This window comes from Magnolia sinica, chromosome 10 (assembly GCF_029962835.1).
Source record: "Magnolia sinica isolate HGM2019 chromosome 10, MsV1, whole genome shotgun sequence".
Lineage (NCBI taxonomy): Eukaryota > Viridiplantae > Streptophyta > Magnoliopsida > Magnoliales > Magnoliaceae > Magnolia > Magnolia sinica.
In genome coordinates, this window is record NC_080582.1 from 71,373,585 (window position 1) to 71,389,810 (window position 16,226).

Sequence of the window (16,226 nt, forward strand, 5' to 3'; positions counted from 1 at the left end):
GCGTGGCGCTACCGCCCAGCCAGCAGCGCACCGCTGGTGCACCAAATTTTGGTGGACCCTCGCTGAAATTTTCTGCTTTTTTAGGCAGACTTAAAAAAGGCATATCTCCCTCAATATAACTCCGATTTAGGTGATTTAAAAGCGAAATTGAAGCTTGATAAGTTTAGTTTCATATAAAAATAAGTAAAAAAATAAAATAAAAATTTTAATATAGTTAAATCTAGGTTGATATGACAACTGTCCAAAAATTAGTAGTTCGGACAGCTGCTACTTTCAGAATTTTTAGAATTTTTTTAGAACACAAAATTTAATGAAATTTGGTGGAGATAAAGTAGACGTGATGATGAAATACTAAAAAAAATAATTAAAATAATATAATAACTAAAAGTGCCAAAAAAATATAGAACTAGCTGAGGACCGCATCCTGTAGTATAATTTAGGCAAAATTTAGTTAAGTACTAAACTAAATAATCGGTGGATTTAGCTTGGACCACCATCTTCATAAATGACAAGACCTAAAACCATTAATACCACTGACACAATGTCCCTTAAAGACGTAGGAGAAATCCTAAGAGCCTGTCACCCTCGGGAGTATATTGAAACTCCGTATCAGACCTAGACCGCACGTCGAGGATCCGATGACCGCAAAACTATAAGATTATGTCCGTCCTATTGGGTTTGACGACCATGATGGGAATCGAGCCCAGATAGTATCCAGAAACGCACAACTTGAGCCCTGAGTGAAGTGTGTGAGAAACGCGAATATCTTTAGAAAATGTATTGAAACTTGAGTGAATTGGGCCATTCACTTAAGTGAATTGAGCCATTTACTCACGCACGAAAATGGAGATTTCGGACCATCAGTTATTGACCTAACTTCACCCATGAGAATAGAAAATTTCCCTGCACATATCCGTATATTTGTGGCCCCGATCGAGCAAGTTCGACTGTTGATCTGACACGGGTCCTCCACGGTCGATCGGCTTGTCCGATCGCACCGAAATCACATTCTGGCATAGATCTATTGTTAGGGAACTTACCCTGTGATGTAGGTGAGTAGTGGGCCTTCTTATGAGCCCCGTTTGTAAAAAACAGTCGCCCTTTGGATATAAATTAAGTATACCATACCCTGGGGCCATTTGCATCGGTTCTGGGCCTATATATAGCCCTTAAACCACCCCATTTCTATTTCATATGAATTTCTCTAACCCTAAGAGAGAGAAGATTGAAAAAGAAGAGAAAAGAGGAAGGAGATGAGATCGACTTTGGGAGATCGTTGCTAGGATTCTCTCTCACTACTCCACGCACTGAATCACCTTTCCACTTCGCTACACAATCGTTTTCGGCTTCGATTTGGGTAAGAAAACCTAACCCTAATATTAATTTAAAGATCTAAATATAGTAATCGATGAAATAGCTAACCTATTTCATTGCTTAGATGCCCAACGTTCCATTTTTGGGAACGTAGGATTCGAACCGCGTCCGAATCGAGTATTCCGACGAAAGGTGCGGACTATAAACGTTTAGGTTATGGTTTTCAATGCTTTCAATGTTAGTTAATGATTTATGTCTGACTTGATTGCTACCATATCGTTTTAGACACGTCGATTTCGATGTATTATACATGTATGAAATATGTTGAATAAAAGATGCATCCCATGTGTTTGTTGAAATGTTTGAATGAACATGTAAACATGTTGAGGGTCAAATATTGCATATCAGACCCAATTATTACCTGAATTTATGGACATGATACTATTTAATGCACCAGTTTAATCGTGTTTGTGATGCAAGGTGTATTTACGAGCATGGACTGAAAAAGGATGCTAAAAGCACGGATTTAACGTTCAGAATGCACCAAGGCAAGGGACGGACTCCAAGGGACCAAGATCGACGGAATTACACGCCAGGGATCCGCGAAAATTGAGAAACTGAAGCTCAAGTGGCTTGAAAGTCAGCCAGAATGCAAGATCACTGGGTTTCCATCATCTGTTTTACTCAAAACTTTATACATGGCTCGAGGACCAAAAACTAACCGTACACGTCAAATTTCAGCCATTGGATCCTTGTGAAAGTGGCTGAACTAACAGATCAGTCCATAAAATCCTGATTTGGGGCCCACCCACTGTCCAGTGCAATCGAGAGCACCTACGAAAGTGGTATAGGTAGGAGTTCATTTTTGTTGTTTTTATTTTTGTTGGTTTCTCTCTTGTGCTGAACCGCTCTTACGTAGATATCTTTGGAAAGCCTCTTGATTCTTTCGTCCAGGTACTATCTTTCCATCACTCCTATTTTTCTGTTGTCTCATGTGCATTGCATGTCTATTTCTATTTACATTGAGGACAATGTAGATTTTTGGTTGGGGGTGGGAGATTAGGTTTCCTAATCAGTATTTTCTTGGTCTTGAGCAAAAGTTGTGAAAATTTTTAATTTTTCAGGATTTCTAATGAAGTCGAAGTGATTTTGACAGGCCATCTAGGGCACTTAGAATTTCAAGATGCGTGATGTTGGTACTTCATGACTCTTGGATTCAGTTATCTATTAAATTTCACAGCTAAGTTTGAATTGTTAATCCATTATTAGAATTGTGAACATTGGTTGAGTCATGAATTCGCAGGACACATCTCACTTGCATATTAAGGTTTCAATTCGATATTAAAGGATTAACTTGGTAATCACTAAACATGAAAGGAACCAACTTGAGAAATTGAATGGATTGGGCGAATAGTCTTTACCATAGGTTTGCTCCCTATAGATGAAGATTCGATTCCCCATGAATGATATGTGAAAAAGTTGGGTGTACAGTCTTTACCTTAGGTTTGCTCCCTGTAGGTGAGGATTTGATCCCTCTTCTTGGCGTTACTTCTAATAAAAAAAATCAAAAATTAAAAGAATAAAAAGATAAGGTGTAAGCCAAGTTGGGTTATCGTGATTTCTTTTATTTGTTACCAATGATATCCTTAAATATCAAGGTGAATCTTAATGTTGACAAGTCGAGATTGGACTATACATCCATGGAAATCAATATTTAGAATTATTCTAATTGATGGACTAATATTTTGAACTTGATTATGAAGTTTACCGTGAGCTTGATTTCAGAAAAAAGTAATGCCAACATTCATGAATCTTAGAATTCGAGTATCTGAACTATTTTTCATAAATCTCTTGAGTTGTAGAAATTATCCTGTAATTCTCAATTTATTTTTCGCATACTTTGCTCGGGACTAGCAAAATGCTGGTTGGGGGTTGTGTTGAGGGTCAAATATTGCATATCAGACCCAATTATTACCTGAATTTATGGACATGATACTATTTAATGCACCAGTTTAATCGTGTTTGTGATGCAAGGTGTATTTACGAGCATGGACTGAAAAAGGATGCTAAAAGCACGGATTTAACGTTCAGAATGCAACAAGGCAAGGGACGGACTCCAAGGGACCAAGATCGACGAAATTACACGCCAGGGATCCGCGAAAATTGAGAAACTGAAGCTCAAGTGGCTTGAAAGTCAGCCAGAATGCAAGATCACTGGGTTTCCATCATCTGTTTGGCTCGAAACTTTATACATGGCTCGAGGACCAAAAACTAACCGTACACGTCAAATTTCAGCCATTGGATTCTTGTGAAAGTGGCTGAACTAACAGATCAGTCCATAAAATCCTGATTTGGGGCCCACCCGCTGTCCAGATACGCTTTAACTTCGGCCTCCACGGCTCAAATGAAATGGGGAACAAGATGGATGGTGTGGATTTCTCATAATCATTATCCAGTGTACATATTACACTTTTTGCACTAAGAGTGCATGGCATGGCAGGGACGTCTCCTTCTTACAAAATAACAGCGCACGGACGCTGTTCGTCCATTTTTCAGTAATACGGTCCAGTCATCATCCAAATGGATGATCTAGACCGTCTATTGAATCTCTTGGGTAGACGTAATCGTCACCTAGGTGTCCTTTTCGACCCATGAATGTACGGACAGGCAGATTACCGTTCAAACATAAGATGAACGGCCGGTTTAAAAATGCAATGGGCCACACTCAAACCAATCCAAAACCGACCATATCACAACGGTTTTCTGAGGAGAAACTAATGGACGTGATGGATTTTGAAGATACCAAGTACGTGGACCCCACCGACTCTCGACAGAGCCTTCCGTTTCGGTCTCTGCTGCGGAAGTTGAACAGAGACTTGCGGCGGAACTCTTTGGGCCAACATCGTGCATCAACGGTCAGATCCGAACCGTTTATGAGACTCAAATCGGTCCTCTCACTCAGACCTAGGTGGAATTTTTCTAGGAAGCAACGTGTAGCGGATTTCGACCGCCGAAACTCATGATGGACGGCGGAATAGAATATCCAGTGGGCCACACAAGAACCTGCCAAAACCACTCGTTCCTGACTGGATTTCCACGAGGATTCCAATGGACGGCGTGGATTTCGTTGATAAAACCGATCATGGCCCCCATCAGCAGCTCAGCGCAAGTCTTGCGCAGACAGAGTATCCAAGGAGAACACGGACGCTGCCGACTCCCGTGGCCCACTGTACGATCTCGATCGTGGCCAGACTAATGATCAGTACCATTCAAAATGTTCACAGGGAAGCCATAAACCTGTCTAAGAAGTTTGTTTGGAGAAATCTTGGCGGCTAGTCGCTCACACTCGGCCAAACATGAGTCTGCTTGTGTTATTATGCGTTCCGGCTGCGGAACAGGTTGCTGCGTATGCACAGTCCCCCAGCCGACCTTCTCATGAATAAAGGGGAGAAGGAGAACAGGAAGTGGGGAGGAAAAAAGGAGGGCTTGGACGATTGCAAGGGGTGCTCGGTTCTGGTTTTTTTTTTTCTTCTTCTTTTCCTTTATATTTCTATTATTTTTTTAGACTTAGCCCATATCATGTGTGGCTAAACCTCTTAGCTAGGGCTAAGAGGTGAAGCCTGTAGCGAGATGGGAGAACCTACTTTCTGCCTTTAATTTAAATTTCTAAACTGAATTTGATATAGTTGATTATTAAAGGAATATTTTTCTTAGTCTTTTATGGTCTGTTGTGACTGAAATTACAATGGGTTTGCAATGGCTTTGAGTATTTCTTTTCCCTTTTTATGTTTATGAAGTCAGGAACCCCTGTTGTTCATCATCGTCCCATGGGCATGGTAGGATGACAGTACCCTTCCTGATCCTCATACATTGTTGGTTGGTTGGTAATTAGTTTAATTCTGTTGTTTACTTTGTCTCATGGGCATGGCTTGGTGATGGAATCCATTCTAATTCATACACCTTTCACCTCTTGAAAACTATATCAAAGGAAGTCTAGTTAAATTCCATGATTTCTGAAGCAGGCATAATTTCTCCCTGATCTCTACAAGTGGATCCTCTGAATCCCTAGTTTCTTCCTCTGAAATCCTTAAAGTTTTAGATAATTATTCAACAATTATTCCTTAAACTCTATTTGGATTAGATCACATCTGAGACTAGTTCTAGCTCTACTTGGTTTCAGATAATGTACAGGTATCAGTCCCTGTGGATTCGACCTCGGTCTTACCGAGTTTATTACTACATCACAACCCTATACTTGGGGAGTGAACAAAATATGATTTGTGTTTGCCATGCCTATTAATCTATGATCCATTGTTGCCATATGCATGTTGACCTCTTTGTATAAGGATTTGCTAAAATATATGTTGTAACTAACCTAGTCTATATATTTGGTGAGGTGTAGCATAAGTGTTTGATAAATTGTCTGAATGAGAAAATGGTGATGATTTGCATTTAATAGAAGTATTAAGATAGAATTCTCAATTACCTTAATCGTATGTATAGTTTCTCTCATGTAATCATATTTGCCGCTACGAAATTTATGGATAAAATACAAGTGTTATGCAATATGATCAATGTGTTTGACGAAATGCTCAAATGAGGAATTGATTTGGATTGTTTGTTAAATGCTGATATGATTATCACATATATCTACCTGTTGCATCCGAGGAAGATTAGGGCTACAACGTAGCCCAAGCAATCAGTAACAGTCCATGTACAGGTGGCTGAATTAGTCTCGCCACATTGGGTAACTCGATGAATCCGAGTCACACGGCGATCGTTGACCGTGGTTAGGCCACAAGGGGTGCTTATGCGTTCCATGTCGATTCAGTCAACGTGTGCTCATATCAATCGAACTTACCAAATAAACAGATCGGCCTATTATGTGTTTACCATGTATGGACATCACTGCTTGAATATAAGGTACCACTTACCAATGTAAAAGCCTGTTTCAACCATGGTACCACGATCTGCTAAGACTCATGAGCCAGCATGGTGGTATGGGACACCGTAGTCGAGCTGTCAGCCGATGGGGTGATGAGCCTCCCCATAGTGACCAATGAGTAACCCAAACTCGTGAGCCGGGCATGGTGGTATGAGACACCATGTTCGAGCTGTCGGCCTATGCTGAGGTGATTAGCCACCCCGTATTGACCGCGAGTATAAACTTTTGAATTTGCCTATCGACTGTTTTTCATTAGGGGTGATGCCCTACAACTTGCCTATCGTATGTGGTTAACTAGGATTGACGACCCTAGATGGATCCTTCGTTTGAGTTAATGATATAAAGGGAGGTACATTAGCTTCCCAAATCCTCTATATGAATGAGCCTAATTAAGTATCCGGCTAACATAACCATGCACCGCATTGCATGTGCTTTGGCGAGGAAGTTGCACTTTAGGGCGGTTGTTATGCGCGAACTTGGTTGTCGGAGTTACTTGTGAGGGAGCTTTGTGCAAGGGCATGCATCATTACTGCACTCCATTCATGCATTAACAAGAGTAGTTAAGAAGTGATTGTTGTATTGCTTTATTATTACTACTTGATTAACTTGATAACATGTTAACCTTTGCTTTATAGTTCCACTGAATTAGTTACTCATTCCCACCTGGGATGGTGTTTTAAAACACCAACCAGACTATGGTTTAGATGCAGGTGATGGGGAAGCCTATGCAGTGGAGTTGGACTTCATAAATGAGGAGGAAGAATTCTCCTACGCTCAGCTCTCAGGTGGGTTTATGTAGACGTCGTGCTGATTCGACGGGATTACAGGGACATATGAATTAGTTGGATACTTTACACTTTGACATTTTGTAAATTTTGAAACAATACATGTATATATTCAGCCCGATAACATACTCATACTCTGGAGGTTCTGAAACACTTACCTGTTCAAATATATATGTTTCAGTCTTCCGCTTGCTTAAATTAAATTATCTCTGGAGTATGATGTACCGTTTTAATATAATCTCACTCATGTTTAACTCATTCATATGGACGAAATCTGAACATCATCATCCATGTTGCATAAGTGATGTGCTGGATCTCGGGAGTAGAGCTTTGCTCGACCCCCGAAACTCAGGGCGTTACAAGAGTGCATACGTGTGCTAAGCCACTCACAATGCTACCAAAAAAGGATCGCACGGACCTACAATAAGAGGGTCAGAAAGAGGAGCTTTAAGGTAGGCGACATTTTAGCCCGTCCTATCCTTACGCTATACCTACATGTGCTCTATCCTGCCAATATGTTTTACAATCATTAGGCAACACATGCATCTTACATGTAAATGATTGGTTTCCCTTTTTTAAGTTTTAATTCTTTATGCATGTGCGGCCCACTTGATCAAGGAATAGATTAGGAACATTCTTGTGGGAAATAGGGATTTGATCAATTTTCCAGCTGGATCAGGTTAGAGCGGGCCCCAATTTTTTCAGCCTATGCATGAGCCCACTTTGCTTGGCCCATGAAGGGCTTGATCGCAGGCCTAGCCGAACCTTGCCTAATGCCACAGCCTCAAAAATGTTGTATTGTAAATTTGATGGGCTGAACTTATGCCCAATTTTAGCCCTGAAGGATGGGTCTGGGCTTGGTGTGACCCTCGCTGAGCCCATTCCTGGTCCATCGACAACCTTAGTGATTTTTCTTTTTATTTCAGGAGGAGGTTTACAAGCAACATTTTCCATGATTTTTGAGATGGAAAACATTTCTGAACTGTATACAGTAATCCACCAAATTCCCAACTGATTATAAATTTCCATCTGTATGCACCATGGTCGGTAAAAAAAAATACTAGATACTCTTATTAGCAAGTGCAAATAGAGATGAACTACAGCCTTAATACTCTCTGATTTTAGAAAATGTGAGTAGTTTCCATCTTCTTCTTCTTCTGTAATACTAACTAGTAACCTATTCTCAATTCACAACCGAATTTCTATAAAAGAGTTAATATGACACTGTGCATTTGCAGGAGTCCCATTAAGTTCCCAATGGAGCAATGCAGTGATTAGGACCATTCAACAAACCATTCAAGATGATATAAATCTCCAAAAAAAAAATTAAAATTTGTTAAACTTCAATTACACATGCAACAAGCCATTCAAGATTATATAATCTGATGGATATTACAGAAATCACAAACTATAAGTGGATGTAAGTCATCATCGTTCGATTCAACCACCATAAGACACACAAGTGTATGAAGAGATTGGTAGAAAAAAATACAGATGTCATGCTAAATTCTGAAAATACAGCCAAATAACTCACACCATTATTCATTACAGAGTATGACAACCATATAAAGGAAATGAACTTTCAGGCCAGCAGTCTCTACGTCAACATGTTGGCAGGTCCTGTCGCTTTGCATCCACCACAAGATTCTCCTACCAAAGCAAGAGTCTACAAATCAAAACTGGGATTAAAATTTGATAATGTACTGAGATTTGATTTTTTTTTTTTTTTTCAAATCTAAACAAGTGGTTGAAGCATATTTACACCAAATCATTGCATAAAAATAAATACCAAATTTAGTTGATGAAGCAAAATAGAAAATGAAAATGAAAAAGATTGATACATTGCATTAATGTATCTTGTATTCTGGTTTACTTGATCCACTGATGCACCCTACATCTAGTCATGACTGGCAGAGCCTGAGGAATTTCAGGTATAGATATTATATAACTTGGTTTGAGTAGGATTAGGGTAAAGCTTATGTAAAATTCATTTAGAGGTGGCTCTTTATTGTACTGTAGAACTTTTACAAATACACTGTTATTTGTAAAAATAAAATAATGATTTTATTTAAAACTAACAGAGAAATCCTTTCATAAGCTATAAAATTTGTATTAATAAAATCTTGTAATCAGCTTTAATGCATGCGTATGGACCCCCTGCTTATTGGTCCATTTTGATTCATAGGTCAGGGCACATTCACAATGGCTCCACCTGATGGATGGCTTGATCTTGCACATGAATACCACATTGGATGTGAAGCGATGTCAGAGGGACTGGGATCTATATGGTTGTAGAATCAACCAACCTCCACCATCATGACATGTATAATAATCAATGGTTAGAATTGATCACTTAGGCAATGCGGCATTTGCTTCACTATCATGCAGAATTGCAAGAACCTAATTGTTATAACTATTTTATGGAGTTATAGAAGTTTTTTTTTTTTTTTCCAGGCACCAATTTGAAGGATGGTTAAGATAAGGCAGATTTAGTTTTAACATTTCTTTCCTACCCACTTATCTGATGATGGGTCCCAATAGATGAAATGTTAGGACATTCGAACTATTGGGTTGTTAATTACGTGATCATGTCATTAAAAATAACATGCCTGAGAAAAGCAAACTATAAAATGAAAGGACTTCAAATAAATTTATATTGTATCTAGTAAACTAGAGAAAGACTTAACAACATAACCATAAACAAAATCAAGTAAAATTACCTCAATAACATTTGGAATTCAATTAGCCATTCAAGATATATAAGTCAGGAAAAAAAATTTGTTAAACTTGGATTGCTCATGCAATTGGAGTGGCCCTTAGATTTGCAAACTAACAGATTCCAATCTATCTATCAAGTAAGAAAGTTTTTTCTTCTTTCAGAAATGAGACTGAAGTGACTGACAGAAGCTCTGTAGGTGCACTCAATTTTGCATTAAGTCCATTTGTAGCATTGATCAGATGACTAACATAGTCGATTCCCCTAATTTTTGGGCTATGGCCCATTTGTATGATTATGTAGGCCACTGCATATGGGACAAATTGATGGCTGGCTAAGCTTGTTTTAGCTGTTCATTTGTTTTGTAGACTGTGGCCCATCTGATGGATCGACTGCTAGATCCGACTGATTACTGAGCCAGGCCGTTGAAGGAACAGGGCCCAACTGATGGACAGCTTGGATCTTGCAGTTGTTTTCTATCTAGGCACATATGATGACATATAAAGCAGTTGCTAGATTGATAGTTGAAGTAATGGCTACACAAGACATTCTTAGTTGTACCATTTCTACGAACAATAACATGCATGATATACAAGAGATGTATTGACTGGAGCCAAAAGCCAACGGGGCAAGGGATCGTACAGTACAAATTTAGATGGGGAGTTATTAAGGTGTTTCAAAACGGTAATGGTAGCTGTAACAGCCACCGCCATTACTGTTACGATATGGGCCATTATGGCTATTACAGTCCTTTTTTATTTTTTGAAACAATTGTTATGGAGTCATTATCGGGTCATTACGGGCCATTAAGGACCATTACAGGACCGTTACAGGGCCTTTATAGCCTGTTTTTTCTATACCGGCTGTTACGGCCATTTCGACCCCGTAATATGTAACCGTTATGACCGTTATCATTATGGCTGCTACGTAACTGATTTTGAATGTCTTAGGAGTTATATGACTCCAGGAGTGCAATTTGTCAACTTAACCCAACCTGACTTCAAGAAAATCCAACCTGCAACTGACCTGACCAGAATTCGAACCCGAGGTGCCCAACCAAAGTCAACCTGAAATCCTCTATGCTCAACCCAACCCAACCCAAATACATGTGATTATTCTCAACCCAACCTAACCTGACCTGAATTTGTTCAACCAGAACCCAACCCGAATTCAAATAGGGTTGGAAATTTCGAAACAATAGGACCTTGAAAACCCGACCCAAACTTGGATTGGGTCAACCTGAACCCAATTTTTGGCTCTATATGATACTCAGGCAAGCACATGATGCTTTAGACACAACCACTCAGAAGTTGTACATAATGGCATATATTAACTTAAATTAAAACAGCTTAATTAATTGTGGGAAATACGGTGGCAAAGTCACAGATCCAAAGTCAAATAATCAGATAAGAGTAATTTTTTGTATGTGATGCATCTAAACTAAAACCTTAATTTACACAGTTCAATTTGGGTTGATTCTATTCCACTTACGAAATTTGTTAGTAATTTTTAAGTGCATGTGTATCATCCATTGTACTGCCAGAGTATAAAACTTTTTCCCATTTGGAATTTTAGTTAGTACAGGTGGACCGTCTATTTCAATGATCGAAAATGTTATTATGGTCCCTTGTGCAAACTGAAAAAAAAAAATTAATTAATATAATTAAAAGTTAGAACGTGTGTAATTATAGTTTATGGTGTGAATGAAGCAGAGGGAAATAAAGCAAAGAAGAAGAAAAGCTCACCAGCCTTTGTAAAGATGTTGAATGTGCCCTTCCATGCGTTTTTCCATTGGTGGAAGAAACAAGCAACTAAACTCACCTGACTTTGATAGCCGGCCACAGCAGCAACTCATTCTATTTCGATGGAGGGTATATGTTTAATCTTATGCCAATCCTCTCCGCCGTTTTCCTGCATTCTGTCTTTGAATTCATTGGGCATGTAACACACCACCAATTTTTGGAGGGCAGCCACGTGTTGCAGTCCTTCTGGAAGCATCTTTAAATGAGAGCACCTGTGAATCAGCAAATGTAAAAGCTTCGGCATCGCTCCTTCCTCTATTATCCATTCTTCTAATTCATCTAACTGGTTAACACATAAGGATTCGAGTTGAGGAAACCCTTGTGCAGAGCAGACCATTTCCTTTCCGTTGTATGAATTATAACGCAATATGAGAATCCGAAGGTTGGGTAATTTCTCCAATGTCGCCATCGGGTCTTCCATTAACTTGGACAATAGCAAGGAAAGCTTGGTGAGGGTAGGTGAGAATTCATACCACTCGGGTAGCTTCTCTAACTTTCCGTCCAAATTCATCTTCTTCATATGCAGGTGATGTTGAAAAGGCATAAACACTGGAATGGTCTCCCCCCAACGCAACCGCAAAGACTGGAGGCGGTCCAATTTGGGAAGAGAGCTCGACAATCCGTTTCCATGCCTACTCCAGGAGTACACCCAAATTCTTAGTTTCTTGAGATTAGTTAGCTTTCCCAAGCAATCCTCTGTCCAATCGCCAGCCACCACATCTTTTAGAGTTTGGAGATTAAGTAAACAATCAAGTCCGAGTGATGGACGCCCGACGATTCTTTTAGACCTGAAACCGTTACTTTTTATAATTCCTGAGGCCACATCCACATGCCTTAATTGTTGCATATTCCAAATACAACTGGGTATGTAGATTCCACCTGCTTCTACATGCAGTGTTTCTAAACTGCAAAGATTGCTTAGGGATGATGGGAGGCTTCTTGTGAATCTATTCACCCTGAAGCCAAGGTATCTTAAGTGGATCAGTGTACATATTTCGTTAGGAAACTTTCGCAATGATGTGCTAGATACATCTAAATGTAACACCCTAAGCAAATTGAATCCTCTATAAATAAACTTCTCTTGCTTTTTCCCCAGCCATGCATCCTCGAAAGCAAAGCACGACAGAGAACGAATGTATTGGTTAGCGTGATTTAAAGAAGTGTACCTGCTAGTGGCATGATGAATAGAAAGCCGGCGTGCTTTCGATGGAGAGAGAGGATTTGTATCTCCACGATGAACATCGAGGAATTTATCTTCCTTGGCTTTTGAAATTGAGAGTTCAAGTAAGAGATCATGGATACGGCATCTTTTCACTCTGCCAATGCAATCTCTTTTCACTACTTGAATCAGACTTCTATGGATCAGTTCTTCGAGGCAATCCTCCGCAGCTTCCTCTACCGTCGTCCCCTGTTGGCTCTACAAATCCTTCTGCAACCCACAGACGAATCAATTTCTTAGCTCTGATCTCATGGTCTTCGGGAAAAACACCAAGGTAGAGAAAGTATGGCTTCAGATGGTAGGGCAGATCTTCATAGCTTAAAGCTAATATGTTTGCGATTTGAGATTTATCATCAACGGATTGTGAGCTAATTCTCTGGAGTACTTTTCCCCCACTCGTTTGGATCCTTCGCTTTCCTTGACAGTAAGCCCCCAATGACAACAATAGCAAGAGGCAAACCATGACATTTTTTCACAATCTCTTCTCCGATCTTCTCTAAATTTTGCTGGTAATGGATACCCTGCTCTAAAAATGTTTTCTTACAAAATAATTTCCATCCGTCTTCGTCTCCTAAGAGCTGCAGCTCATGGGGAGAGCTCCGCGCATCTGCATATGAAGCTACATCTCTGTTGCGGGTGGTGAGTAGGACTCGACTTCCCTTGTTCATATCTGGAAAAGCAGCCACTAAAGAATCCCATGCTTCAGTATTCCATATATCGTCCAGCACCACAAGAAATCTCTTCTCCTTCAAATGATTAAAAAGCTTTTCCTTCAACTGAACATCATTCATTTTCTCCACCATCTCAAGCTCTTCTTTAGTAAGAGTCATGAAGACTTTTATAAGGCTATGCAAAAGATCTCTCACCACATATTGCTGAGATACAAAAACCCAAGCACAACAATCAAAATGTTTCTTAACAGCCTCATTGTTATACACTTTAATTGCAAGAGTGGTCTTACCGAGACCACCCATTCCAACTACAGAAACCACACAACGTCGTGAATCGCCATCTATCAACCGTGCCACCAGTGTCGTTATTTCTTCATCAAAACCGACGACTTCTGTCTCTCCAAATAGAGGAGAAGTTTGCCTTTGCCTTCGTAAACTTTCACCCATGGAACTACTTCCTTCTCCCACATCTTTAATGCCATACCTCACTCTACTATCAGAGATCTCCCCGATTTTATTCTTTATCCGTTCAATTTCATTCCGGAGCTCACGTCGAGCCAATAAATCGATGGACACGCAGCTTTTGAAGAAACCAACGAACCCACTTCTCTTATGTTGTTGTATTTTAAGGATGAAGGTGTCGATGACGTCTTCTGCATCGTAAGCAACGTCTCTTACATCTGCCACCCAATTCTTGACTCTTGCATCACCGCCTTGTTTTGCATCCGCATCTTTCAAGAAGCACTGCATCCGCCTCAATTCTCTATCGATCCACTCTACCTGATCACGCACTTCATAGAGTGAAACTGCCTCTTGAACCAGGAAATCGCTGACTTTTCCTACCGCGAACGAAACAACAGCCTCAGCAGCCATCTTAGCCCCTCTCTCTCTCTCTCTCTCTCTCACGAGAAACTTCAATCACTTGTTCAAAACTTACAGATGTAGAATGAAACTTAGTAAATCGTTCTCTGGTTTCAAACGAAATGCATAAAGCTGCATCGTTTCTTTTTTTCTATAGTCACCGTTTCTAGCTTTATCCTTCAATAATTGACTTGCTTTCGGTCATTCAATAATGCATTGCTGAGCTGTAAACCAGCTCAATATGACGGGATTGCCCCAGGTGGGTAGGGAGCGCGGCTCGTCTGCCACCCCCGAGTCACGGATGGAGTGAGACACGAAGCAGATTGCCCACCGATTCACTCGCTACACTAGGTGGATTTGAGGGATTTGAGGGGTCGTTTGGACGGATGGATTGAGGCGTGCTAAGGTGGATTCGAGGGATTTGAGGGGGTTTCAAATTCCCGTATCGTTTGGCGGTATAAAATAATTGAGGGTTTCAAATCCAAGGGGTTCGGGGTTTGAAATTTACTGTAAGAGCTTTGATTACATCTAAAACTATATCTATAGTTGCATGTGTAACATGTGTTACCATACTATTATTCTATTGGGCACATAATGATATCCAAAAACAATTAGATTATCAATTGCATTAGTACAATTACTTCAATACAATGATCAACATCGTCCAAACATTATCCATGTAAATCAACGGCTAAAAATCATTGCTTAGTCACTCGGACGTGACCTTGTGCTTGTGGCACATCCAAGAATTGGAATTTCATCATTTCCAAGCAACGCATATATTTTAGCAGGCTTATTATAACCATTGTGTCAAACATTACATACCTCACTAATTAGAGATATTCAAGTTGATTTAGTAATTAAATTCAAACCCTCATAGATATACTTGGATTAAAGTTGATTCCTAATCCAGGCTGCCAAATCCACGCTCCAAGATAGGTTAACCGTATTAATTAAATTATGTGTGGTCTATAGTATTTTTTTATTTTTTATTCATTATGCCTATCCATTTTACTAGATAATTTGAGGACTACCACGGAAAACAGTTTGAATTAACGGGGACACATAAGTTTTGGATCAAGCAGATAGTTGTGTTTTCCCTTCAAGCATTCCTGCGTGATCTTATAAATAGGTTGATGACAAATAAACATAAATGTCGCCTGCCCCAACGAGGTTTCAAGAATGGAAATTATTATTTATATTGTTTGTTGTGGTGCAGTCCACTTGAACTTTGGATATGGATTAATTTTGAGCTGGACCACTAAATTAAGCTAGAAAAATGGATGGACAACGTGGATAAATCACATAAATTCATGGTTGTGCTAACAGAGATTACTCAGTACCATGGAAGTGTACTGAATGACTCAGTAGGCAGTCTGATTTCGTGAGACATCAGTAGGTCCTACCTGGATGTACTAAGTGTATATCTTCACCATCCATTAGTTTTACCAACTTATTTTAGTTTATGGTCCCAAAAATGAAGTAGATACAAAACTCAAGTGGACCACACCACAAGAAATAGTGGCTATTCACCGCTAAAAACCTTTTGTAGGCCACATAAGTTTTGGACCGTTAAAAACCTTTTATGGGCCACAAAAGTTTTGGATTAGGCTGATATTTGTTTTTTCTATTGGGGGACCACGGAAGCACACAGAGATGAATCAAATGAAGTAATCCAATCGTAACAATCAAGCACAACAAGAACACATCGAATTTAACATGGAAAAACCCTTGCGGGAAAAAATTACGGCACAAAGCGACATATAGCACTATGAAAGCATAAATTTACAAGAGTTTAAACCCGATTCAAAGAAGCCTCGAACCACCCCAAGCTACACCCTTGAAATCCTAGGAAAGAATTTGGAGAAGCTTTATTTTTATCCTAGTTCCGATTTTCACCCACATTTATAACC

General features: G+C 39.7%; 1 pseudogene; it reads right to left on the reverse strand.

Annotated features, from left to right (window-relative positions):
- Nucleotides 1–8,386: 8,386 nt before the first annotated feature.
- Nucleotides 8,387–14,492, reverse strand: LOC131216956 (disease resistance protein RPH8A-like; annotated as a pseudogene).
- Nucleotides 14,493–16,226: the final 1,734 nt, after the last annotated feature.